The sequence below is a fragment of the Scyliorhinus torazame genome, chromosome 24 (genome assembly GCF_047496885.1).
Source record: "Scyliorhinus torazame isolate Kashiwa2021f chromosome 24, sScyTor2.1, whole genome shotgun sequence".
Taxonomy (NCBI): Eukaryota; Metazoa; Chordata; class Chondrichthyes; order Carcharhiniformes; family Scyliorhinidae; genus Scyliorhinus; species Scyliorhinus torazame.
This window is the reverse complement of record NC_092730.1, coordinates 56,311,534-56,336,994: the sequence shown is the minus strand read 5'-3', so window position 1 is coordinate 56,336,994 and position 25,461 is coordinate 56,311,534. Positions and strand designations below refer to the sequence as shown.

Here is a 25,461-nt window from a genome sequence, read left to right as displayed (position 1 = left end):
CGACACACAGAACATCAGAATTAAATTGGTGAAATACATTTATGGTGGACTGGTGCCATCTGGTGGCTGAACGGGAGCAGTGCGACACGGATACATTCATTCAGGAGCATTTTAAATTGGAGGGAAATAAGCTACGAAGAGCAGGATTTTTTCAAGGAACACTTCATAAACTAATGTGAAGTACTAACATGACTGAGATTTTGCCAGTGAGCGATGGTGGTATAGTGGTGAGCATAGCTGCCTTCCAAGCAATTGACCCGGATTCGATTCCCGGCCATCGCAGTTGTAATTTGGAAGTGAACTTTTGCGCGACTTCGTGAGTTTCAAACCGAGAAAGAAAAACAGTTTCTAACTCAGAATTTACGCGCAATTAGGGAGGGGAGTGAAATAAGTAACTTTCTGATCATTTTTAATATGATTTCAATATGGACAGTGTTCCACTATTCACCCACAAGCAGTCAAACAACAGCTAAAAGCCGCAGCTTTTTCACTTCATCCTCAAGTTTGTCAAATAGCAGGAGATTCAAAGTCGTCCTCTTAATGCAGAATGACAGTGAGTTCAGTAAGAAATGTTTACAAACAACAACAATTTCTTTCTGCTCAATGTACACAGTTATAGTGATCAGTTTTAAACAGCAGGAGCGGGAACCGCAGTCCGCAGTCTTCACCTTCACGGTGAGTCTGAATTTCAGTTTGGGGGTTTCAGAGAGAGCGGATGTTATTGCAGAAACTGAAGTCACTTTTCCTGTGAATGGAGTCGGATAAAGAGCCCTGGCCAGCCTGAGAGTCCCCGAGCCTCCATGAATCTTCACAGCTCACAGAGTGAAGGGCTTTTCCACTTTGAAAATGACCATGTCCGGCAGCTGGAGCTTTCCCTTGTATTTTCTGGGATCTGGGAAACAGCGGATCACAAAAAACAGAAATGAAATACAAATAATCGCAGTATTTTTTCACGTGGGCTAAACATCAGCTCAAATGTTACAGCCGTTGGCCGCGTGGCCTAATGGATAAGGCGTCTGACTTCGGTGATTCTATTAATGATATCAGGCGATTGCAGGTTCGAGTCCTGCCGCGGCCTTTGTATACAGAAATCCGGTGGAACTTTTGCTGACAATCCAGTTTTCCCTCCTCTCCTCATCTTAGTCTTTCGTTTACCCCCGAATGAATCCACAATATCTGATTGATTTGGATGAAGATTTGAATAAAATATTATGGATCAATCGGTTCAATACAATTCTGTGGAGGGAATTCTAATGTCCTCAGGAAGATGGTTACAGTCATAGATGTTTCAGCATGGAAACAGGCCCTTCGGCCCAGCTTGACCATGCCGCCCAATTTGTATCACTAAGCTAGTCCCACTTGCCCGCATTTAGCCCACATCCATGTATATCCAGCGCGGGGGCGGGGGGCTTGACAGGATAAATGCTGAGAAGCTGGTTCACCATGTGGGAGAGTCTAGGACCAGAAGGAATAATCTCAGAGGAAGTGGCCGCCCATTTCAACCAGAAATGATGAGTAGTTTCTTCTCTCGGAGTATAGAGCATCTGTAGCAATGTTTGTATGAACCGAATAGGGCTGTAGAGGGTGGGTCAGTTAATTTGTTGAAGGCTGCCACAGACAGATTTTTTAAAAATTTAGAGTACCCAAACATTGTTTCCAACTAAGGGGCAATTTTGCAACCAATCCACCGACTCTGCACATCTTTTGGTGTTGGAGCGCACCCAAACACAGGGAGAATGTGCAATCTCGACGCAGATAGTGACCCAAAGCCGGTATCGAACATGGGCCTTCGGTGCCGTGAGGCAGCTGTATAACCTACTGAACCACCGTGCTGCCCTTGAGACAGATTTTTAATCAGTAAAGGAAAGCAAGGATTATGGGGATAAGGCGGGAAACTGGGTTTGAGGATTATATCAGAACAGACATAACCTCTTTGAATGGTGGAGCAGACACGATGGGCCGAATGGCCTACTTCTGCTCCTCCGTCTTACAGTGTAATGAGATCTTCTGATGGACTTGTTTTCACGGCTGGGCGGCCGGTTCTGGAAAGACAAAATCTGCCAGCAGTGCCCCAGATGAAGCTGGCGTCTGTTTTGGAGCTTCTGAAACTGCATGTTTTCATGGTGCCAAACTCCTGCCCAAAACTGGTGTCGTGATTTAAATCGATTATCAGACAGAGGATTAGGAATATCGGTATAGAGAATGGTGCAAGAAGATTCAATCCTCAGTGCATTCCAGACCCGAAACACTCGTTGTGCAAAAGTGCTTCTTTTTCAAACATCACAGCTGCTTCCTTTGCAAATCAACGGAAATCTGTGCCCTCTCATTCTTGCTCTTTTTTCTCGGGGGAAGAGTTTCTCTCTAGTTACTCCGCCTAGCCCCCTCATGATTTTGAACATCTCCATCATATCTCCTCTCAGCCTTATCCTCTCCAAGGAGAACGTTCCCAACATCTCCAATCTAGCCTCCTAAATGGAATCAATCCTGTAAACCTCTTCTGCACGCTGCCCAATACGTCCACAGCCTTCCAATATTGTGGCTCCCAGAGCTGTGCAAAATATTCCATCTGATGTCTAACTGGCGCCTTGTACAGATTCAGCATAACCTCCTTCCTCTTGTTCTCTTTTCCATTCGTAAATAAGCCCAGAATAAGATCTGCTTTATTACCTGCTCTCTCCACCTGTCCACCTTCAATGATCTATCCACATATACACCCAGCTCTGTCTGCTCCTACATCCCATAAATAGTTGAGGGGCAGCACGGTAGCATAGTGGTTAGCACTATGGCTTCACAGCGCCGGGTCTTAGGTTCGATACCCGCTTCGGGTTCTCTGTCGGTTTCGGCCGGGTGCTCCGGTTTCCTCCCACGCTCCAAAGATGTGCAGGTTAGGTGGATTGGCCATGCTAAATTGCCCTTAGGTTAGATGGGGATGCGGGGATAGGGTGGAGGTGTTGGCTTCATGGGGGTTCTCTTTGAAGAGCCGGTGCAGATTCTATGGTCCGAATGGCCACCTTCTGCACTGTAAAATCTGTGATTCTACACTTCCCTACCAAAATGCATCATCTCACACGTCTCCAGATTGAAAATCATCTTTCGTCGTTTGAAGTTCTCGACTGTCCGCGTCTCAGTTTTCAAAATTTCCAAGTTTGTACCATCCCTGAACTTTGAAACTGTTCCCTGTACACCATGATCTAGCACATTTTTATACATCAGGGAAAGCAAATATTCCAGTAGGAACCCATGTGAAACACTCAAACCTTCTTCCAGTCCGAAAAGTCTCTATTGACCATTACATTCTGTTTCTGATTATTCAACCACATTTAGATCCATATTGCTACTGTCCCTTTTATTCCAGGAGCTACACATTTCGCTAATTCTGTGCAGTTTTGGTTTCCCTATTTAGGGAAAGATGTAAATACGTTGGAAACGGTTCAGAGAAGGTTTCCTCGATTGGTGCCAGGAATGAGCCTTTTGTCAGTTGTAGGGAAATTACTGGAGAGAATCCTTCGAGACAGAATCTACTCCCATTTGGAAGCAAATGGACGTATTCGTGAGAGGCAGCATGGTTTTGTGTCTCACTAACTTGATCGAGATTTTCGAAGAGGTCACAAAGATGATTGATGCAGGTAGAGCAGTGGATGTTGTCTATATGGACTTCAGTAAGGCCTTGTCAAAGGTCCCTCACGGTAGGTTGGTACAAAAGGTGAAGTCACACGGGATCAGGGGTGAGCTGGCAAGATGGATACAGAACTGGCTAGGTCATAGAAGGCAGAGAGTAGCAATGGAAGGGTGCTTTTCTAATTGGAGAGCTGGGACTAGTGGTGTTCCGCAGTGATCAGCGCTGGCAGCTTTGCTGTTCGTAGTGTATACAAATGATTTGGAGGAAAATGTAACTGGTCTGATAAGTAAGATTGCAGATGACACAAAAGGTTCGTGGAATTGCGGATAGCGATGAGATCTGTCAGAGGATACAGCAGGATTTAGATCTTTTAGAGGCTTGGGCGGAGAGATGGCAAATGGAGTTTAATCTGGACAAATGCGAGGTAATGCATTTTGGGAGGTCTAATGCAGGTAGGGAATACACAGTGAATGGTAGAACACTCAAGAGTATTGAAAGTCAGAGAGATCTATGTCTACAGATCCACAGGTCACTGAAAGGGGCAACATAGGTGGAGAAGGTAATCAAGACGGCATACGGCATGCTTGCCTTCATTGGCCGGGGCATTGAGGACAAGAATTGGCAAGTCATGTTGCAGCTGTATAGAACCTTAGTTGGGCCACACTTGGAGAATAGTGTTCAACTCTGGTCGCCACACTACCAGAAGGATGTGGAGGCTTTAGAGAGGGTGCAGAAGAGATTTTACCAGGATGTTACCTGTTATGGAGGGCATTAGCTATGAGGAGCGGTTGAATAAACTCGGTTTGTTCTCACTGGAACGACGGAAGTCTTGGAATTCACTATCATTCATCATTAAGCGCAACACCTCCATACTCCCAGAACGCCTTGATCCACTGCAATTCGCATACCGCTGCAACCGGTCCACATCAGACGCCATTTCCTGGCCCGACACTCATCCCTATAGCATCTCGAAAACAAAGACCCCTAAATCAGACTCCTATTTATTGACTACAGCTCCGCCTTCAACACCATAGTGCCAGCCAAGCTCATATCAAAGCTCCAAAACCTAGGACTTGACTCCCCACTCTGCAACTGGATCCTCGATTTTCTGATCAACACAACACAATCAGTAAGAATGAACAACAACACATCCTCCACAATAGTCCTCAACACCGCCGCCCCGCAAGGCTGCGTACTTAGCCCCCTACTCTACACCCTGTTCACACACGACTGCGTGGCAATACTTGGTTCCAACTCCATCTACAAGTTTGCTGATGATACGACCATAGTGGGCCGGATCTCGAATAACGCCGAGTCAGAATACAGGCGGGAGACAGAGAACCTAGTGGAGTGGTGTAGCGACAACAATCTCTCCCTCAATGCCAGCAAAACTAAAGAGCTGGCCATTGACTTCAGGAAGCAAAGCACTGTACACACCCCTGTCAGCATCAACGGGGTCGAGGTGGAGATGGTTAGCAGTTTCAATTTCAAGGGGTGCACATCTCCAAAAATCTGTCCTGGTGCAGCCACGTCGACGCTACCAGCAAGAAAGCACAACAGCGCCTATACTTCCTCAGGAAACTAAGGAAATTCGGCATGTCCACATTAACCTCACCAACTTTTACAGATGCACCTTAGAAAGCATGCTATCGGGCTGCATCACAGCCTGGTATGGCAACTGCTTGGCCCAGGACCGCAAGAAACTTCAGAGAGTCGTGAGCACTGCCCAGTCCATCACACGAACCTGCCTCCCATCCATTGACTGCATCTACACAACCCGCTGCCTGGGGAAAACGGGCAGCATAATCAAAGATCCCTCCCACCCAGCTTACTCACTATTCCAACTTCTTCCATCGGGCAGCAGGTACAGAAGTCTGAGAACACGCACGAACAGACTCAAAAACAGCTTCTTCCCCACTGTCACTAGACTCCTAAATGACCCTCTTATGGACTGATCTCATTAACACTACACCCTGTATGCTTCATCCGATGCCAGTGCTTATGTAGTTACATTGTATATGTTGTGTTGCCCTATTATGTATTTTCTTTTCTTCCCTTTTCTTCCCATGTATTTAATGATATGTTGAGCTGCTCGCAGAAAAATACTTTTCACTGTACCTCGGTACACATGACAATAAACAAATCCAATCCAATCCAATCCAGTCAGTGGTGTTGTGTGGAAAGTAGGATTCAGTCTGTGGAGCTCCGTGTCCCATACTCTATATGTTCAGAGTGACCATTGCACAGTCCTTGTGGAGACAAGGCACCATCTTCACATTGAGGATTCGCTCCATCGGGTTATTTGACTCTACCACCCTGCTAAACGCGATCAATTTTGAAATATAATTCATGTATATTTCAGTCTCTGACACTGTATGACAGAGTCAGATTCATTCCATATTTGTAATATTCCGGTAATTCATCGGATTGTTGCATATCTTCTGTAACACTCTGTCTTTGGGATTCAGTTAAATCGCTTTGCGAGAGTCTCTGGGACTGTCTGAGAGTCTGGCATTCATTCAGTATCCTTCATTCTCTGAAAATCTGTGTGAAAGTCGAAGTAAATCTGTAATGATCAATCTCTGAAATTGTTATTGAGTGGATAAAATCATTATGTTGTTTGGCAGTTTCCGTTAACATGTCTGCATATCAGAATAATTACAAAACTTTCAGTGGCATTGCGCTTGCGTGTCCGTTGGGGGAGGGGCATATAGGCATTTGGGTGGTGAATGAATCTTTACCTCTCAGTCTCTGATGTGCACAGTACGAAGTCTGACAACACTAGGTTAAAGTCCAACAGGTGTGTTTCAAACACTAGCTTTCGGAGCACTGCTCCTTCCTCAGGTCCTGTTTTATTCTGTTCGCAGAGGAGGCCAACAAAACAAAAATACCCCAATTTACCCAATGATCCCAGTACGAAAAGCAAGGGACAAAAATTGTTTCTTTTCATTTTATTTGAACAACGAAACCAAATTGAACAGGAATAAAGAAGCGCATTGAGCTGATACAATAAGCTTCGGGAGATAATGAGAAGCTGGTTTGAGTGAGTCCTGGTTGTCGGTTGGATCGTTGGTCGAGCGGTATTGATTCCCGCTGACAAAACATCCTTTTGCGATGAAATGCGAGAAGTCCCGCGTTCGAATCCCGGACGAGCCCTGTTTTTTTAATCAAGACGATGGATATGGTGTCATTGACTTCAATCGGGGGCAGGTTTGAGCTCCAGAGAATATATCAGTGCAGAACATGTGATGAAACGAACACGACATTTCAAGACCGTTTCACCATGGTGTAGGACTCTGAATTTTTCCTCATATATCAAGTAAAACTAACGACCGCTTGTGCATCCAGGTAGTTGGCTGAATGTAATGGTTGTATGTAACCCCGATAAACCTTTGATTTATTTGCTGAACAAGAATCTTTCAATCTCCGCCTTAAAAATAATCAATGTCCCGCTTCCGCCGCATTCAGAGGCAGAGTTCCAGAGTCGCACAACTCGCTGAGAGGGAGAAATTTCCCCATCTACGTCCGAAAAGGGCGACATCCTTGTTTTTAACTGCCCAGTAGTTCTGCTCTTACCCACAAGCAGAGACATCCTTTCCAAGTCCACCTTGTCAAGACCATTCAAAATCTGATGTTCTTCAATCAAAACAACTGTCACTCTTCACCTCTCCTTTCCTCAATAGAAAACCCGCTCATTCCTGGGACCAATCGAGGAAATCTCCAAATTCACTTTCGGCTAGGTTTATCACCAAACCTGCCTCCTGAAGTCGATCGAAGAACTCCATACGATGCTTTAAATGTTCTTTCCATGTCTGGAAGTTGGAAGTAAAAGCAGATTGTACCACTTTCTCAATGCAATCCCTCAATGGTGGGATAGGATAAGAGTCCATTCTTGTAACTGCATTCACCTTTCTGTAGACCACACGCAACCATTGGGTACCGTCTGGTTTAGGTACCATCACTATGGGTGAGCTCCATTGGCTGCAATCCACTTCAATTATGCCATTCTTCAGCATACCCTCAATCTCTCTGTTAACCTGTGCCAATTTTAAAGGATTAAGTCTATATGGATGTTGTTTGATAGGGACAGCATTTCCCACATCTACATCATGTATAGCCATTTTCGTACTTCCCAATTTATCCCTACAAACGTGCCCATGTGATATCAATAGCTCTTTCAGGTCAGTTCGTTTTTCCTCTGGCAGGTAACTTCACAATTCATCCCAATTTTTAAGAACATCCTCATTTTCCAATTTAATTTGAGGTATGTCAAATTCACAGTCATCTGAATTTGGTTCATCACTTTGAGTTAGAATCATTAAAATCTCCTTTGTCTCTCCTTCCCTTTCAAAGTACCTTTTAAGCATATTCACATGACACACTCGCTGAGTCTTCCTCCTATTTGGTGTTTTGACCACATAATTCACCTCACTTAATTTCCTTTCAATCTGATACGGTCCACAAAACCTAGCTTTTAAAGGCTCTCCTACCACTGGTAACAACACTAAAACTTTATCCCCACTGGCATAACTACAAACTTTGGTTTCTTGTCTACTACCCGTTTCATCGCATTTTGTGCAACTTTCAAATGTTGTCTAGCCAATTCACCTGCTCTATTTAATCGTTCCCTAAAATTTGACACGTAATCCAATAGTGTAATTTCCGATTTCTCACCCACCAATTTTTCGTTTTGCAATTTAAGTGGTCCTCTTACCTCATGACCAAAAATTAGTTCAAAAGGACTAAATTTGGTAGACTCATTAGGTGCATCCCTAATTGCAAATAATACGAGTGGGATTCAGGCACTAGCTCATATTCACTCAAGGTGGGTTTCTTCACCTCCTCATACGTTGCAGAAACCTCCTCCGGAAGTGATGCAAACACTTCACTAACTCTACCTACCAGCTTTGTTTGAATCAGTAACACGCACATGTCCTGCGGCCATTTCATTTGTTTAATTACCTTCTCAAATGAAATGAAAAAGGCTTCCACTTCCTTCTCGTGAACCCTTGGCAATGCTTGGACATATTTAAATAGATTCCCACCAAGCCTTCGACTATGACGCTCTTTCTCACTATCCTCATCGCTATCACCCAACTGTACGTTTCCCTTTACATCTGCCAATTTTAATTGATTGTCATGTTTCAAGGCCATTTTCTGAAGTTCAAACTCCCTCTCTTTATCTTTTTCACTGATCTGCATCTCCCTTTCTTTTTCATTTTATTCTGCTAGGGCTATTCTTGCTTTTCTCCTTTCTTCTCTCTCCTTTTCATTTTCCTCTCTCTCTCTTTCTCTTTCGACTCTCTCACTCTCGCATTCAAGCCGCTTTAATTCTTTCTCATGTTCCATTTGTTTAATTTGCAACTGAATTTTTGTCATTTGCAATGAGCCAAACTCTATCTCAGGCAACTTTTAATGCTTAACCACCGCCATAATTACCTCATCTTTTCGCATTTGTCAGGTAATGTTAACTGCAATGTTCTTGCAAAATCTAACCGTCTGCTTTTCGTTTCTGTCCGTAAAGTACTACGTGTGACATTCTCCACCCCCAAAAACTTCTGAGCCTCTGAAAGAGACATTGCTCGCAACACTCTCCCCACTTAAACTAAAATACCACACCGGAAAAGCAACAATCGTTCACTGTGTTTAAGTTCACAAAAGCCAATCCAATAGATAGACTACTATCGCGGACGGGCCCCCAATTGTTATGGGCGAGGCGTTTTCCGAACCCCAAAATGTATCATGGAGTTCAACCAATCTCTCCCTTTAATGGATTTGTTGCTTTTCCTAGCACATGGCTTTTTCCCGAGGTGTGGGATTACAATTATGGACACGTGGGTTTTTAAACACAAAACACCGTTTATTCCATGAACTCAACTTAACATCTTAAATAAACATTCGATCTCTTAACACCCCTTACTTAAAAGATAACTCAGAAAATATTGCAACAGTAACTAAATACTTAAAATGTTCCTTCAAACTTCCAAGCGACTTAATGCCTTTGAACAGAATCACATCAGGTTAAAGGGTTTACAATTATGAATTTAAATCACCCAAATGATCCAGAGATGGTATTTTATGTCAGAGATCCAGTTCCCGTCAAACACAGACACTCCCAAGCTCTTTTCAAACTTGCAGCTCTCTGGAAACACACACACACACACAAGCTTGAATGCAATAACTTCCTGGAGTGATTCCAGGCTGGTTTTAGAATATATTCTATCGACCAAGTTACTAATGAATGACATAGTGAACACCGCTGCGATGGCCGAGTGCTCAAGGCGTTGGACTTGAAATCTAGTGGGGTTTCCCCGCGCAGGTTCGAATCCTGCTCACAGCGATTGAGTTTGGAGACGTTTGTTCGACTCCCCGCACAAACTGCTGAATCGGAATGTTTGTAAATGAACGGTTTGAACCTATATCGAGTTCAGTCAGATATTTAACATTTTTTGGGGGAAACTGAGCGAAATAGAAAAAAACTCGCACTGAAATCAACAAAGGGGTGTTAAGGGGCAGGACGGTAGCCTTGTGGATAGCACAATTGTTTCACAGCTCCAGGGTCACAGGTTCGATTCCAGCTTGGGTCACTGTCTGTGCGGAGTCTGCACATCCTCCCCGTGTGTGCGTGGGTTTCCTCCGGGTGCTCCGGTTTCCTCCCACAGTCCAAAGATGTGCAGGTTAGGTGGATTGGCCATGATAAATTGCCCTTAGTGTCCAAATTTGCCCTTAGTGTTGGGTGGGGTTACTGGGTTATGGGGATAGGGTGGCGGTGTTGACTTTGGGTAGGGTGCTCTTTCCAAGAGCCGGTGCATACTCGATGGGCCGAATGGCCTCCTTCTGCACTGTAAATTCTATGATTCTATGAATCAATAAATAATAACGTTTCCTGCAACGTTTGGAAGGAGAAGCAGGAACGGCAGCGAATGGAAACGTGGTTTGCTTTCATTCAGGTGAACGGATTTCTGTGTAAAAAGACCGTGCCAGAAATGGAACATATTTGAAAAATATTTTCTTGTTCTCTTTCCTTTGTCTCTCTATCTGTTTCTTTGTTTCTTTTTCTCTCCTCACTCCTTTTTGTGTGCTTCTCCGGGGACTGATTGGATACACAGTGAAACTCAGCCCCATCTCACCCCAACTCTTTTGGACGAATTCGTCCTGGTGATGGACGGTCCTGAATCATTGGAAGAATCGACAAACTATTCCATTCTTGTCCTTGTGAGAAGTTCCATTCCTGGTTGTGAGGTGGTTCTGAGATAAAGGCATCGAGAGAGAATGAGGTGACTGCAGTCTGACTCTTACTCTGAAAACCAGTTAGTGCGCCCTTGTAGAAAGTGGATGTGTCTGAGAACAGGAGGAAAGCAGATCATGGGCCTGTGATTGATTTTATTGAGCCGGACCTTGAAAAGTGAAGCAAACTTCTAACCAGTCGGTGCCTGTGTGAGAACTGCTAAGGAATTACGGCTGATATTGAAACGGTTCATCTTTAATTCGTTTCAGCAAATCGATTCTTTCAGAGGTGTTGGTGTATTGTTTTCAGAGTCACTGTCATAGTTTCTTAAAATATGATTTGTGCTTGTTTTTGTTTTGTTCAGTAATTTGGGGAATCTATTTGGAGCGGGTGCAGTTGGTCAATATCTGTGCCCCTTGTTTGGCAGCTCCCCGCGAAGCAGCAGCTCCATTCCTATCGAGATCTGTGGGCACAAACAGGAGGCCCAAAGTATGGAGCACTGCTGCCATCTCCTGGCTGAAAGCAAGTTGTGCAACAAGTTGACGATGTATTCGTGATACGTTTCAGTTGGAGCAAAATAACATTAACATGGTTAAATATTATCATTGTAGTAATCACATTTAAATCCCCAGATATCTGATTTCTGACTGAGCGACCCAGCTCATCCCGATCTATCGGAAAATGAAAGATTCCCATTACAGCCATATTGGTTACAAGAATATCCAAACTCTGATTTAATACATTCCCCCGCTTCATTGTTTGTGTATTCGTTCTATTAATACAGAGGGGGTGACATTGCCCAGTGACAGGTGGTGGTATAGTGGTGACTGTCCCAGCATTTGACCCAGCTTCAGTTCCTGGCCATCACAGTGGTGAATTATTTAATTAAATATCGCAGGTCAGGACAGAAAAGGAGGGGACACTCCTCAAATAAAATTCACCAATTGTTCTCATCACCCATGGGTTTCTTATCTAATAACCAGCATCAATTTGTTTTGCGTGGAAACATGGTTTTAATAAACAACAATCTTCAACATTAATAACTAAGTTCTCGTTCTGAAACAATAGTAAATAGGTGGGTTAAACGGGCCAGAAATACGAGCCACGCGAAGTTCCGTTTACAGAATGAGCTTAAAACACTCCTAGTGGCTGAATAAATTAATCACTAAGTAAGTTACATAATTAATACCAGTAAAATGTTATTACTGAAACAGGATGAAAAGGGCAGCATCTGGACACAAGGACAAGGTAAGGTCTCAGATCAGAGTAAGAGTCCTATGTAATGACACACAGAACATCAGAAATAAATTGCATAAATACATTTATTGTGGACTGGTGCAATCTCCTGGCTGATCGGGAGCCGTGTGAGACGGACACTTTCATTCAGGGGCGTTTCAAATTGGAGTGAAATGTACACAAACAACATGAATTTATTTCTGCTCACTGTGCCCAGTTATAGTGATCTGTCTTAAACAGCAGGAGCTGGACCCGCAGTCTTCACCTTGCTTGAAAAGAATTTAGAGTACCCAATTCATTTTTCCCAATTAAGGGGCAATTTAGCGTGGCCAATCCACCTAGCTTGCACATCTTTGGATTCTGGGGGCGAAACTCACGCAAACACGGGAGGAGGTGCAAACTTCACACGGACAGTAACCCAGAGCCGGTATCGAATCTGGGGCCTCGGAGACGTGAGGCAGCAGTGCTAACCACTGTGCTGCCATGCCGCCCTCGCAGTCTTCACCTTCACGGTGAGTCTGAATTTCAGTTTGGGGGTTTCCGAGAGAGCGGATGATATTGTGGAAACTGAAGTCACTTTTCCTGTGAATGGTGCCGGTTAAAGAGCCCTGGCCGGCCTGAGAGTCCCCGAGGCAGGGGTCAGTGGGAGCCTGGAGACAAGGCAGAACCCAGAGAAAGGGAAATAGATTAGAGATAGAGGGCGGATAGGAAAAGCGAGGATTAGCGAGAGGGGGGAAAAGAGGTGAGTGACACAATGGGTGATATTGTGACAGGAACAGTTGGAGGGAGCTGGAGGTGGGGAGGCAGTTGGAGGCAGGATTCCCCTTTATTTATCCTGATCATTACCACTTCAAATAATTCGAACAGATTGTCATGCATAATGTGCCCTTCTTGAAGCCATGCTGAATCTGTTTCATTATGTTGTATATTGCTAAATGTTCTGCTATTATATCCTTTAGAATGTACTCTAACAGTTTCCACATGACAAATATTATGCTAACTAGCATTTAGTTATCTGTTTCTGTCTCCCTCCCTTTTCGAATAAGGGTGTTATGTTGGCAGTTTTCCATAAAGAACAGTACAGCACAGGAACAGGCTCTCCGGCACTACCAGCCTGCGCTCATTATGATGCCTGTCTGAAGTAAACACGCTGCGATTTTCCAGAATTTAAGGATTCATGGAAGATTTTCACCAGTGCATCCTTTTCATCGATGAGAAGTTGGTAAGAAGGTTGTGAATCTGCAGCCTGGTTTGCAATATTGGACATACATCTTCCGGAAGCACACTCTTCACCACTGATACCACTCCAGTCAATCTCCACTGCACAATCTCCTCGGTCTTGGCGGTTTTCCGAAGGGTTTGTTTGAATGCTCGCAAGGATCTAACAATCCACAGGAATGCCATATGACTCCAATTCTTTGAATCCCATCTATCAGAGCAATTTTGATAAAAGGAGGTAATCACACCTTATAGACAACGACATGCTTCCTTCAATGTAAATCTCCTTAATGACATCAAATACAATTGGCCTGAAATCTCTATTGAATAAATAAACATCAAATTCTGCAGTCAGTCCATGAACAACCCGCGCCTTCATTCCACTTATTTTTACTTTCATTTCCCTAATCCCACTTCTTTATCACAAAGGTTTCTTTAAACTCCCTTCAATAAAAGTGCTCACTTTCCTCATCGACCATTCGTAATTGTTTTCTTTTGTATAAAACTTACGTCAAAGAGGAATGAGAAAGACTGGCTGTAGGAAACGGTGACATGTCATGTGGACCAGATGTGATGCAGCTGAGGATGCCGAGTGATGTAATAGTGGACATTGTGAAGTTACTGGCCAGAAACTTCCGAATTCAATTTGCGTTTTTAATGGACAGCTACAATCCACTTGTTTATTCCAGGACACAACAATGAATAAAGTGAATCAGTGCTGAACAGTTTCTATCATCCCAATCCTCCAGCTTGTTCTTATTGACAAACCGGTCATGGATTGAAGTTTTTTGCTTTAGGAATGAGACCACCACCTCCTGGGAATACAGCAGCCATTCCTCGAGGACCTGAGCTGTAAACGTGAAATTCAGTGAAAGGATTTCACCCTCCGCACGGAATCTGATCACCACCTCAACCCCAACATTCAGCTTGGGTGGGCAGGCAAGACAATTTCCTTCGCCCAGCCCCCCACACAGACTGGGTAATATCCCAAACTCGTATCCTGCTCTTATCACAATGCTCCACAACATCGCTCTCTTCCCAAATCTCCAGGAATCTCACCCCAAATCCTCAAACCTTTTATTCTGTATTCAACTAACATTTTGTCCCCTGACTAAGTTCACCCTGGGAAGAGAGGTTTGGTATTCCGAGTTCCTCTGCAGATATCCGGTTTTTGATTAATGACCAAAAGAGGCCTAAAACCTGAAAGAAAGCCTCTCTCACAGCCCTGTGAGCATGTCTCAAAGAGACGGTGCAGTCAATACCTGCAGAGTAGATAACAATGGAGAGAACTGTGAGGAATTTCACAGAGCAGAGTCGCAGGTGGACTGGGTGGTGAAGAAGCCATTCAGCATGCTCGGTTTTATTGGTCAGGATATTGAATATCGGAGTCGGGACGTCTTATTGAAGTTGTACAATACATTGGTAAGAGCACACATGAAATACTATGTTCAGTTCTAGTCACCCTATTATGGGAAGTATATTGGTAAACTAGAAAGAGTGCCGAAGAGATTTACGAGGATGCTACCAGGACTTGGTCCTCTGGGTTATAAGGAGAGACTGGACAGGCTTGGATTTTTTCCCTGGAGCGTCGGAGGCTTCGAGGTGAACTGATAGAGGTCTATAAAATAATGAGGAGCATAGATCAGGCAGATAGTCAACATATGTTCCCAAAGGTAGAGGAGCCTAAAGGGCATAGGTTTAAGGTGAGAGGGGAGAGATGCAAAAGAGACCAGAGAGGATTTGCTTTCACGCGGAGGGTGGTGAGCATCCGAAATGGGCTGCCAGAGGCAGTGTAGAATCGGTACAATGTTTTCCTTTAAAATACAGTGAGATATTTACATAGAACATAGAACATACAGCACAGAACAGGCCCTTCGGCCCACGATGTTGTGCCGAACCTTTGTCCTAGATTAATCATAGATTATCATTGAATTTACAGTGCAGAAGGAGGCCATTCGGCACTTTGAGTCTGCACCGGCTCCTGGAAAGAGCACCCTACCCAAACGCAACACCTCCACCCAACACCAAGGGCAATTTTGGACATTAAGGGCAATTTATCATTGGCCAATTCACCTAACCTGCACATCTTTGGACTGTGGGAGGAAACCGGAGCACCCGGAGGAAATCCACGCAGACACGGGGAGGACGTGCAGACTCCGCACAGACAGTGACCCAAGCCGGAATCGAACCTGGGACCCTGGAGCTGTGAAGCAATTGTGCTATCCACAATGCTACCATGCTGCCCCTAAGAACAAATAAATCTACACTATATAATTTTACCGTAATCCATGTACCTATCCAATAGCTGCTTGATGGTCCCTAATGTTTCCGACTCAACTACTTCCACAGGCAGTGATTCCATGCCCCCACTACTCTCTGGGTAAATAACCTACCTCTGATATCCCTCCTATATCTTCCACCTTTCACCTTAAATTTATGTCCCCTTGTAATGGTTTGTTCCACCCGGGGAAAATGTCTCTGACTGTCTACTCTATGTGTTCCCCTGATCATCCTATAAACCTCTATCAAGTCGCCCCTCATCCTTCTCCGTTCTAATGAGAAAAGGCCTAGCACCCTCAACCTTTCCTCGTAAGACCTACTCTCCATTCCAGGCAACATCCTGGTAAATCTTCTTTGCACCTTTTCCAAAGCTTCCACATTCTTCCTAAAATGAGGCGACCAGAACTGTACACAGTACTCCAAATGTGGCCTTACCAAAGCTTTGTACAGCTGCATCATCACCTCACGGCTCTTAAATTCAATCCCTCTGTTAATGAACGCGAGCACACCATAGGCCTTCTTCACAGCTCTATCCACTTGAGTGGCAACTTTCAAAGATGTATAAACATAGACCCCAAGATCTCTCTGCTCCTCCACATTGCCAAGAACTCTACCGTTAACCCTGTATTCCGCATTGATATTTGTCCTTCCAAAATGGACAACCTCACACTTTTCAGGGTTAAACTCCATCTGCCACTTCTCAGCCCAGCTCTGCATCCTATCTATGTCTCTTTGCAGCCGACAACAGCCCTCCTCACTATCCACAACTCCACCAATCTTCGTATCGTCTGCAAATTTACTGACCCACCCTTCAACTCCCTCATCCAAGTCATTAATGAAAATCACAAACAGCAGAGGACCCAGCGGTACGCCACTGGTAACTGGGATCCAGGCTGAATATTTGCCATCCACCAGCACTCTCTGACTTCTATCAGTTAGCCAGTTCGTTATCTAACTGGCCAAATTTCCCACGATCCCATGCCTCCTTACTTTCTGCATAAGCCTGCCATGGGGAACCTTATCAAATGCTAATTTGATCAAATCAAATTTACCTGGGCAGGGTGAATATAGAGGGACATGGATCAAATGTGGGCAAGTGGGACTAACTATTTGATAGAAACTGGGCAACATGGACAAGCTGGGCCGAAGGACCTGTTTCCATGCTGTAAACATCTATGACTCTGTGACTTTATGGAGGAAGTTTTCAATCACACAGATCAGGTCAAACGCAGTGACACCCTGCTGGGATTGATCTAAGCTACAGAGTGTGAGGATGTTTAGCTGAACAAACCAGAATGCTTGAAATATTTTACGAATCTGTGGTATCACTGACAAGAGAAATAGTTAACATTTCAGATCCTGACCCTTCATTGGAACGACCTGATTCTCTCTCCACAGAAGCTGCCGGATCAGCTGAATATTTGCAGCATTCTCTGTCTTTGTCTCGGGTTTGCAGCATCCGCAGTATTTTGCTGCTGGGCCAAAGGACAATGAGTTGCCTTTCCTGCTCTGAGGGTTATTGCAGGTCTCTCTGGCTGTGGGTGTCGCTGATTATCCATCTCTGGGATCTGTATTATTCAATAAGACTGCCGTTTGTGGAGGTTTTCTGAAATCCAGTCAGGGAGCTGGAGTTAAAATACACGGAGCCCTTACTCAATCTAAATGTAGGGCAGAACAGTCTCGAGGTGCTCAACGACCAGCCCAGTTTGTTTTTTTCCTGTGAATACAACAGGATATAAACAGAGACAGCTGCAAACACATGTTGCATTTCATTCATAAAGTCATCGAATCAGACAGCAGAGAAATGGCCCTTCAGCGCATCGCATCTGTGCCGGTCAGAAACAACCACCGAACCATTCTCATCCCATTTCCCAGCACTTGGATCATCGCCTCGTGTACCCTGGGATCGCAAATGCCCATCTAAACACTTCTTAGATATTATGAGGGGCTCTGCTCCACCAACCTTTCAGACAGCGAGTTCCAAACTCCCGCCTCCCCCCAGGGAAAGAGGTTTTCCAATAAACGGTTTCACAAAAAAAGCCTCTGCAGTCAGGAGCTGAAAAGGGAGAGATGACCCCTCTGTCATCTTGTACTCTGTGCCGCTATTAATAAAGTCATGACACTGTTTGCTTTATAAACGTCTCTTAGAGCCTGCCGTGTCACCTTCAATGATTTGGACACATGTCCCGCTGTTCTGCACTCTTTTTTGTAAATAGACAGTTTATTTTATATTGTCTACTTCTGTTCTTCCTACAAAAATAAATCGCCTCATTCCTTGTCTGCTACATGTCCTCCCTTTGCACCAACCTGGCTGTGTCCTTTCGGAGTTTTACTAGAATTTCTGTAGCGCTTTTCACAACCACAGGGCGGCCCAAAACATTCCCAGACAATGAAGTAGTTTTGAAATGTCGTCACTGTGCGAATTACTGAACTTTTGAACTGCCTGTTGGACAACTACAGAAATCCTCATATGGGGATGGGAGAGCGCTGCAGGTGTGGCTCTGTGGCGCAACGGATAGCGCGTTGGACTTCTAGTCGCTGTCGTGATGAGACATTCAAAGGTTGTGGGTTCGAGTCCCACCAGAGTCGGTTTTTAGGCAAGGTTTGAATAAATCAGCAACAGGTTTATCAATGTCTCCAGGTAAGTGAAACTGCCGCCCCGAACTTCCTTCTGAAAGGCGACTCCAGTCACTCTCCCCTTTCCCATCAGAGCAACGTCACAGAAGAAAATCCATTCTGGACTCAAATAAAATCTTTGAAAGCTGCTGACCAGAGTCAGTCTGTTCCCTCCTCATACAGATTGCAAACTGGGCAGATATATCAGCGGGCAGTTTGTTCCTCACAGGCAGCTCCAAACAAGGATGATGTGAATCGACACCACTGAATGCTAACACCAACACGTTTATCACAGCTGTGATGAACAGCTCATGTTGCAGCTTTAGATCAGACAGTGGAGGATTATCACAGGCGCTCTGTCAGACTGCATGGTCCTTCAGACAGGTTTCCGACTGGACACGTGGAATGAGCGGCCGTGTGAACATTAGTGGTTCGGGGGAGATTTCTCACTAGAGTTCCGGTTCCATTCCCAGACCTTTCTCTTTCCTTGTCCTCTTGTCATTTGCACTTTTCATTGTTCCATCAATGGCGGCCGCGTCTTCAGCTGTCTGAGCCTTGAGCTCTACAATTCATTCTAGAAAAATCTCCAGCTGTCTCTCCGCCGTCCAAGTGCAAAATGAATGAATGCAATTAGAAGCAACAAAAAAAAGGGACGGTGAATCGAAAGAAACCTGTTGGACTTAAACCTGGTGCTGTAAGACTTCTTACTGAGCCCACCCAAGTCCAACACCGGCATCCCCACATCATGGCTTACATTATGACGACTAATACAAAAACATGCAATTCGTGGCCATGAGGCGGTAGGTTCAAATCCCACCAGAGTCGGCTTTTGGGTGTCACCGTGGTTAACACTCAGGGACCCGGGGTCAATTCCAGCCTTGGGTTACAGTCTTGCACGTTCTTCCCGTGTCTGCGTGAGTTTCCTCCACTGTCCGAAGATGTCCAGTTTAGATGGATTGGCCATGTTAAATTGGCCCTTAGTGTCCAAACGTTTACGTGGGTATGGGCCGTAGGTTGTGTGCTCCTTGGGGTGATCAGTGCAGACTCGATGGGCCGAATGTCCTCCTTCTGCACAAGAAGTATTCTATGATTGCTTAAACAGGGTGAAGATGGCAGCCTCAGGACACAGAGACAAGGTAAGCTCTCAGGCCAGAGTAAGAGCCCTATGTAATGATTCATAACATTGGAAATAAACTGCATAAATACATTTATTGTGGACTGGTGCCATCTCCTGGCTGAACGGGAGGCGTTCGGCAAAGACACTTTCATTCATGAGCATTTTAAATTTGGACACTCCTCAAATACAATACACAAAATAATCTTCATTCGTGCGCTTCTTTCTTAAAATCGAGCTTCATTCTTTTTCAGTACAAATGTTTTTAGAACACATGAGTTCTCAGTTAGAAACAATAGTAAACAGCTGGGTTATCCGGGCCAGAAAAATGAGACAAGTACATTTCAGTTTACAAACTGTGTTATGGACACTCCTGGTACCTGGTGAAATTAGCACCTAGGTTACTTACAAAATGATGACTAATTAATAAAAGTGATGATTTAAGCAGGTTACAAACGGCAGCATCGGGACACAAGAACGTGTTGAGGTCTCAGGCCGCAGTAAGAGTCCTATGTAATGGTTCCGTACGGCCTGCCGAAACAGGCGCCGGAAAGTGGCTTTTCACAGTAACTTCACTGAAGCCGACTTGAGACAATAAGCGATTGTTGTTACACACAGAACATCAGAAATAAATAGCATCAATAAATGTATTGTGGACTGGTGCCATCTCCTGGCTGAACGGGAGCCGTGTGACACGGACACTTTCGGAACATTCTTAAATTGGAGTGAAATAACATAAACATTGTAAGAATGATTAAAAACAGTTTCTCAAGCAAATGCAAAGTGAAGATAAACAATAGTTGGGCCATGGTGAGTCAGCAGTGACGGTATATGGGGAGCATTGCTCCCTTCCCGGCTGTTGACAAGCCTTCAATTTGTTGCGCTGCTTTATTTAGAACTTTCAGTTCGGCTGGTCAGTTTCACAATAAGAGACATTAAAAATTCTGACATATGATAAATTATGGCAAAAGATGTGACAAAAATAAATTTCACATTGCTTTGTGAATTTTCACAATTCTGGTTCCTGATGAAGTTAATATGAACGTTACTGAAGTGGTGATCTTGTCCTGACAAATCAGAAAATTCAGAGCGAAAGCAGAATGAGAAACACAGCTTCAGGGCACAAGAAGATTCTTATGTAATGACATTTCAACAGAAAACATTGAATGATGAAAACAACACCGCATTTTTCGAACAAATGGCTCCAATATTGCCATTATTTCGCTGCGAGTAGGGTTCGAACCTACGCGGGGAAACCCCATTGGATTTCGAGTCCAACGCCTTAACCACTCGGCCATCGCAGCTTATATCTGTACTGCCAATTCGTTCTATAGAAAGCATTGTAAAACCAGACACGCGGGATTGCAGTAATGCGATGAACGGTGTCCCAGTATTTCGATGAGTAGGGATTGAATCTGCGTGGGAAAAAAAACATTAGATTTGGCGCCACGACTTCTCAGTATTGAGAATGTTGAGATGAACGAACTGTTTTGATAACAGGAACAGAAGGTTATGTCGCTGGACTGGGAATCCAGAGGCCTGAACTCACCTTTCGTGACAAGATTTAATAAATCTAGAATTGAAATTTAGTCTCAGTAATGGCGGAGAAAGGTTCTGCTTCAGACGGATCATATTTCCACAACTGGGAACACATTTACACAACAGGGAATGGTTTGACACAACCACGGTGAAGATCTGTCCCCGGCAGAGTCACGGTTCCAGGACAGAGAGAGAACAGTTAAAGAGCACAGAGCACGGTTACACAGCAGGATGCACAGTTACACAGCAGAGAGCTCAGTTACACAGCAGAGAGCTCTGTTACACAGCAGAGAGCACAGTTACACAGCAGAGAGCACAGTTACACAGCAGGGAGCACGGTTACACAGCAGGATGCACAGTTACACAGCAGAGAGCTCAGTTAGACAGCAGAGAGCTCAGTTAAACAGCCGGGAGCACAATTACACAGCAGAGAGCACAGTTACACAGCAGAGAGCACAGTTACACAGCAGAAAGCACAGTTACACAGCAGAGAGCACGGTTTCACAGCAGGGAGCACAGTTACACAGCAGGGAGCACGGTTACACAGCAGGGAGCACAAAAACAGAAAACACATTTTACTAAATAGTTAGTTTTTCTATCTCAATATCTTGCTGGTTTGCTCGGCACCTATTCTGTGTGTCATTGTGTGTTTGTGTCATTGTGTGTTTATATATTAACGATCTAGATAACGGGACTGAGGAGAGAGCACGGTTACACATCAGAGGGCACAGTTACACAGCAGGGAGCACAGTTACACAGCAGAGAGCACAGTTACACAGCAGAGAGCACAGTTACACAGCAGAGTGTGCAGTTACACATCAGGGTGCACAGTTACACAGCAGAGAGTGCAGTTACACATCAGGTAGCTCAATTGCACAGCAGAAAGCACGGTTAAACAGCAGAGAGCGCAGTTACACAGCAGAGAGCACGGTTACACAGCAGAGAGCACAGTTACACAGCAGAGAGCACAGTTACACAGCAGAGAGCACAGTTACACAGCAGAGTGTGCAGTTACACAGCAGAGAGCACAGTTACACAGCAGAGAGCACAGTTACACAGCAGAGAGCACAGTTACACTGCATAGAGCGCAGTTACACAGCAGAGAGCACGGTTACACAGCAGAGAGCACAGTTACACAGCAGAGAGCACAGTTACACAGCAGAGAGCACAGTTACAAAGCAGAGAGCACAGTTACACAGCAGAGTGTGCAGTTACACAGCAGAGAGCACAGTTACACAGCAGAGAGCACAGTTACACAGCAGAGTGTGCATTTACACATCAGGGTGCACAGTTACACAGCAGAGAGTGCAGTTACACATCAGATAGCTCAATTGCACAGCAGAGAGCACAGTTACACAGCAGAGAGCACAGTTACACAGCAGAGAGTGCAGTTACACATCAGACAGCTCAATTGCACAGCAGAGAGCACAGTTACACAGCAGGGTGTGCAGTTCCACAGCAGAGTGTGCAGTTCCACAGCAGAGTGTGCAGTTACACAGCAGAGAGCACAGTTACACAGCAGAGAGCACAGTTACACAGCAGAGTGTGCAGTTACACAGCAAGGTGCATAGTTACAGAGCAGAGAGCACAGTTACACAGCTGAGAGCACAGTTACACAGCAGAGTGTGCAGTTACACAGCAGGGTGCTCAATTACTCAGCAGAGAGCACAGTTACACAGCAGGGAGCACAGTTACACAGCAGGGAGCACAGTTACACAGCAGAGTGTGCAGTTACACAGCAGAGTGTGCAGTTACACAGCAGAGAGCACAGTTACACAGCAGAAAGCACAGTTACACAGCAGAGAGCACGGTTTCACAGCAGGGAGCACAGTTACACAGCAGAGAGCTCAGTTACACAGCAGAAAGCTCAGTTACACAGCAGAAAGCACAGTTACACAGCAGAGAGCTCAGTTACACAGCAGAAAGCACAGTTACACAGCAGAGAGCTCAGTTACACAGCAGAGTGTGCAGTTACTCAGCAGAGAGTGCAGTTACACATCAGACAGCTCAATTGCACAGCAGAGAGCACAGTTACACAGCAGGGTGTGCAGTTCCACAGCAGAGTGTGCAGTTACAGAGCAGAGAGCACAGTTACACAGCAGAGTGTGCAGTTACACAGCAAGGTGCATAGTTACACAGCAGAGAGCACAGTTACACAGCTGAGAGCACAGTTACACAGCAGAGTGTGCAGTTACACAGCAGGGTGCTCAATTACACAGCAGAGAGCACAGTTACACAACAGGGAGCACAGTTACACAGCAGGGAGCACAGTTACACAGCAGAGTGTGCAGTTACACAGCAGAGTGTGAAGTTACACAGCAGAGATCACAGTTACACAGCAGGGAGCACAGTTACACAGCAGAGAGCACAGTTACACAGCAGAGTGTGCAGTTACACAGCAGAGAGCACGGTTACACAGCAGAGAGCACAGTTACACAGCCGGGAGCACAATTATACAGCAGAGAGCATAGTTACACAGCAGAGTGTGCACTTGCAGAGTGTGCACTTACACAGCAGGGATCACAGTAACACAGGAGAGAGCACGGTTACACATCAGAGGGCACAGTTACACAGCAGGGAGCACAGTTACACAGCAGAGAGCACAGTTACACAGCAGAGAGCACAGTTACACAGCAGAGTGTGCAGTTACACATCAGGGTGCGCAGTTACACAGCAGAGAGTGCAGTTACACATCAGGTAGCTCAATTGCACAGCAGAAAGCACGGTTAAACAGCAAATACCTCAGTTACACAGCAGAGAGCTCAGTTACACAGCAGAGAGCTCAGTTACACAGCAGAGAGCACAGTTACACAGCAGAGAGCACAGTTACACAGCATAAAGCACAGTTACACAGCAGAGAGCTCAGTTACACAGCAGAGAGCTCTGTTACACTGCGTAGAGCACAGTTACACAGCAGAGAGCACAGTTACACAGCAGAGAGCTCAGTTACACAGCAGAAAGCTCAGTTACACAGCAGAAAGCACAGTTACACAGCAGAGAGCGCAGTTACACAGCAGAAAGCACAGTTACACAGCAGAGAGCAGAGTTACACAGCAGAGTGTGCAGTTACACAGCAGAGAGCACAGTTAAACAGCAGAGAGCAGAGTTACACAGCCGGGAGCACTGTTACACATCAGAGTTTGCAGTTACACATCAGAGAGCACGGTTACACAACGGAGAGCACAATTGCACAGCAGGATATATATTTACAAACGGGGCCTATCATTGTAAAACAGAAAACACATTTTACTAAATAGTTAGTTGTTCTATCTCAATATCTTGCTGGTTTGCTCGGCACCTATTCTGTGTGTCATTGTGTGTTTGTCCTGATAGTCTCTTCCTGCTTTTCGGTGTGTCTTTCTCTGTCCTCAGTCTGTTACAGACGTGCTGATGTTCCGTGTTATTGTCCTGCCAGAGTGAGCTTCACAACACGTGGGTTCTTGATTGAAGGAAAACATGGAGGAAGTGAATAGTTATCTGGCTGGCACAGAACAGCAATTGTGGACACGGTGGAACTAAAGAGCAGAGTGGCGCAGCGGAAGCGTGCTGGGCCCATAACTCAGAGGTCGATGGATCAAAACCATCCTCTGCTATTTTTATTCTCACTCACACCAAAAGTAAACAAGTCGCTCTTCCCCAGCACATCCGCATTTTCTTTTCAGTAAATTAGAATCAAAGTGTTGCTTCCAGTGTGATCCGGAAAATTGTCCCGGGAATGAAGCAGACAGCATTACATCACTGTGAAGTTCAAAGTAACGAAATTGGAAGCTCTTCAATCGACTCTCTCGGCGGGAAACAGAGTCCTGTTGCTGTGGTGCGTGAGTTTTATTGGTGCCAACATCACATCTCCACTGATTGGAATGGGTTATGTTTTATTAACACAGTCATGGCATTTGGTAAAGATAGAACCAGGAGTGTTTCAATGTTTGAAAATCCTTTAACAGCGAGAAGAGGAAAAGTTTATATAATAACTTCCAAGAATATAACTTCAGTGTTGGGACCACAGCTGTTCTCTTTATATATTAACGATCTAGATAACGGGACTGAGGGCATTCTGGCTAAGTTTGCCGATGATACGAAGATAGGTGGAGGGGCAGGTAGTATGGAGGAGGTGGGGAGGCTGCAGAAAGATCTAGACAGTTTAGCAGAGTGGTCCAAGAAATGGCTGATGAAATTCAACGTGGGCAAGTGCGAGGTCTTGCACTTTGGAAAAAAGAATAGAGGCGTGGACTGTTTTCTAAACGGTGACAAAATTCATAATTCTGAAGTGCAAAGGGACTTGGGAGTCCTAGTCCAGGATTCTCTAAAGGTAAACTTGCAAGTTGAGTCCGTAATTAAGAAAGCAAATGCAATGTTGTCATTCATCTCAAGAGGCTTGGAATATAAAAACAGGGATGTACTTCTGAAGCTTTATAAAGCATTAGTTAGGCCCCATTTAGAATACTGTGAGCAATATTGGGCCCCACACCTCAGGAAGGACATACTGGCACTGGAGCGGTTCCAGCGGAGATTCACACGGATGATCCCAGGAATGGTAGGCCTAACATACGATGAACGTCTGAGAATCCTGGGATTATATTCATTGGAGTTTAGGAGGTTGAGGGGAGATCT

At 44.9% G+C, this 25,461-nt stretch overlaps 6 non-coding genes across 6 annotated transcripts; 5 read left to right on the top strand and 1 right to left on the bottom strand.

The window, feature by feature from the left end:
• Window positions 1–210: 210 nt before the first annotated feature.
• On the top strand, window positions 211–282 carry trnag-ucc (transfer RNA glycine (anticodon UCC)). Its single transcript has one exon. It is a non-coding gene; the product is annotated as a tRNA-Gly (tRNA).
• Window positions 283–989: 707 nt separating this feature from the next.
• Window positions 990–1,078, top strand: trnar-ucg (transfer RNA arginine (anticodon UCG)). The gene is given in 2 exon segments: window positions 990–1,026; window positions 1,043–1,078. It is a non-coding gene; the product is annotated as a tRNA-Arg (tRNA).
• Window positions 1,079–9,877: 8,799 nt separating this feature from the next.
• trnas-uga (transfer RNA serine (anticodon UGA)) lies at window positions 9,878–9,959 on the top strand. Its single transcript has one exon. It is a non-coding gene; the product is annotated as a tRNA-Ser (tRNA).
• An 8,119-nt stretch (window positions 9,960–18,078) lies between these two features.
• Window positions 18,079–18,170, top strand: trnar-ucu (transfer RNA arginine (anticodon UCU)). The gene is given in 2 exon segments: window positions 18,079–18,115; window positions 18,135–18,170. It is a non-coding gene; the product is annotated as a tRNA-Arg (tRNA).
• Window positions 18,171–20,533: 2,363 nt separating this feature from the next.
• trnas-cga (transfer RNA serine (anticodon CGA)) lies at window positions 20,534–20,615 on the bottom strand. Its single transcript has one exon. It is a non-coding gene; the product is annotated as a tRNA-Ser (tRNA).
• A 3,756-nt stretch (window positions 20,616–24,371) lies between these two features.
• Window positions 24,372–24,443, top strand: trnam-cau (transfer RNA methionine (anticodon CAU)). Its single transcript has one exon. It is a non-coding gene; the product is annotated as a tRNA-Met (tRNA).
• Window positions 24,444–25,461: the final 1,018 nt, after the last annotated feature.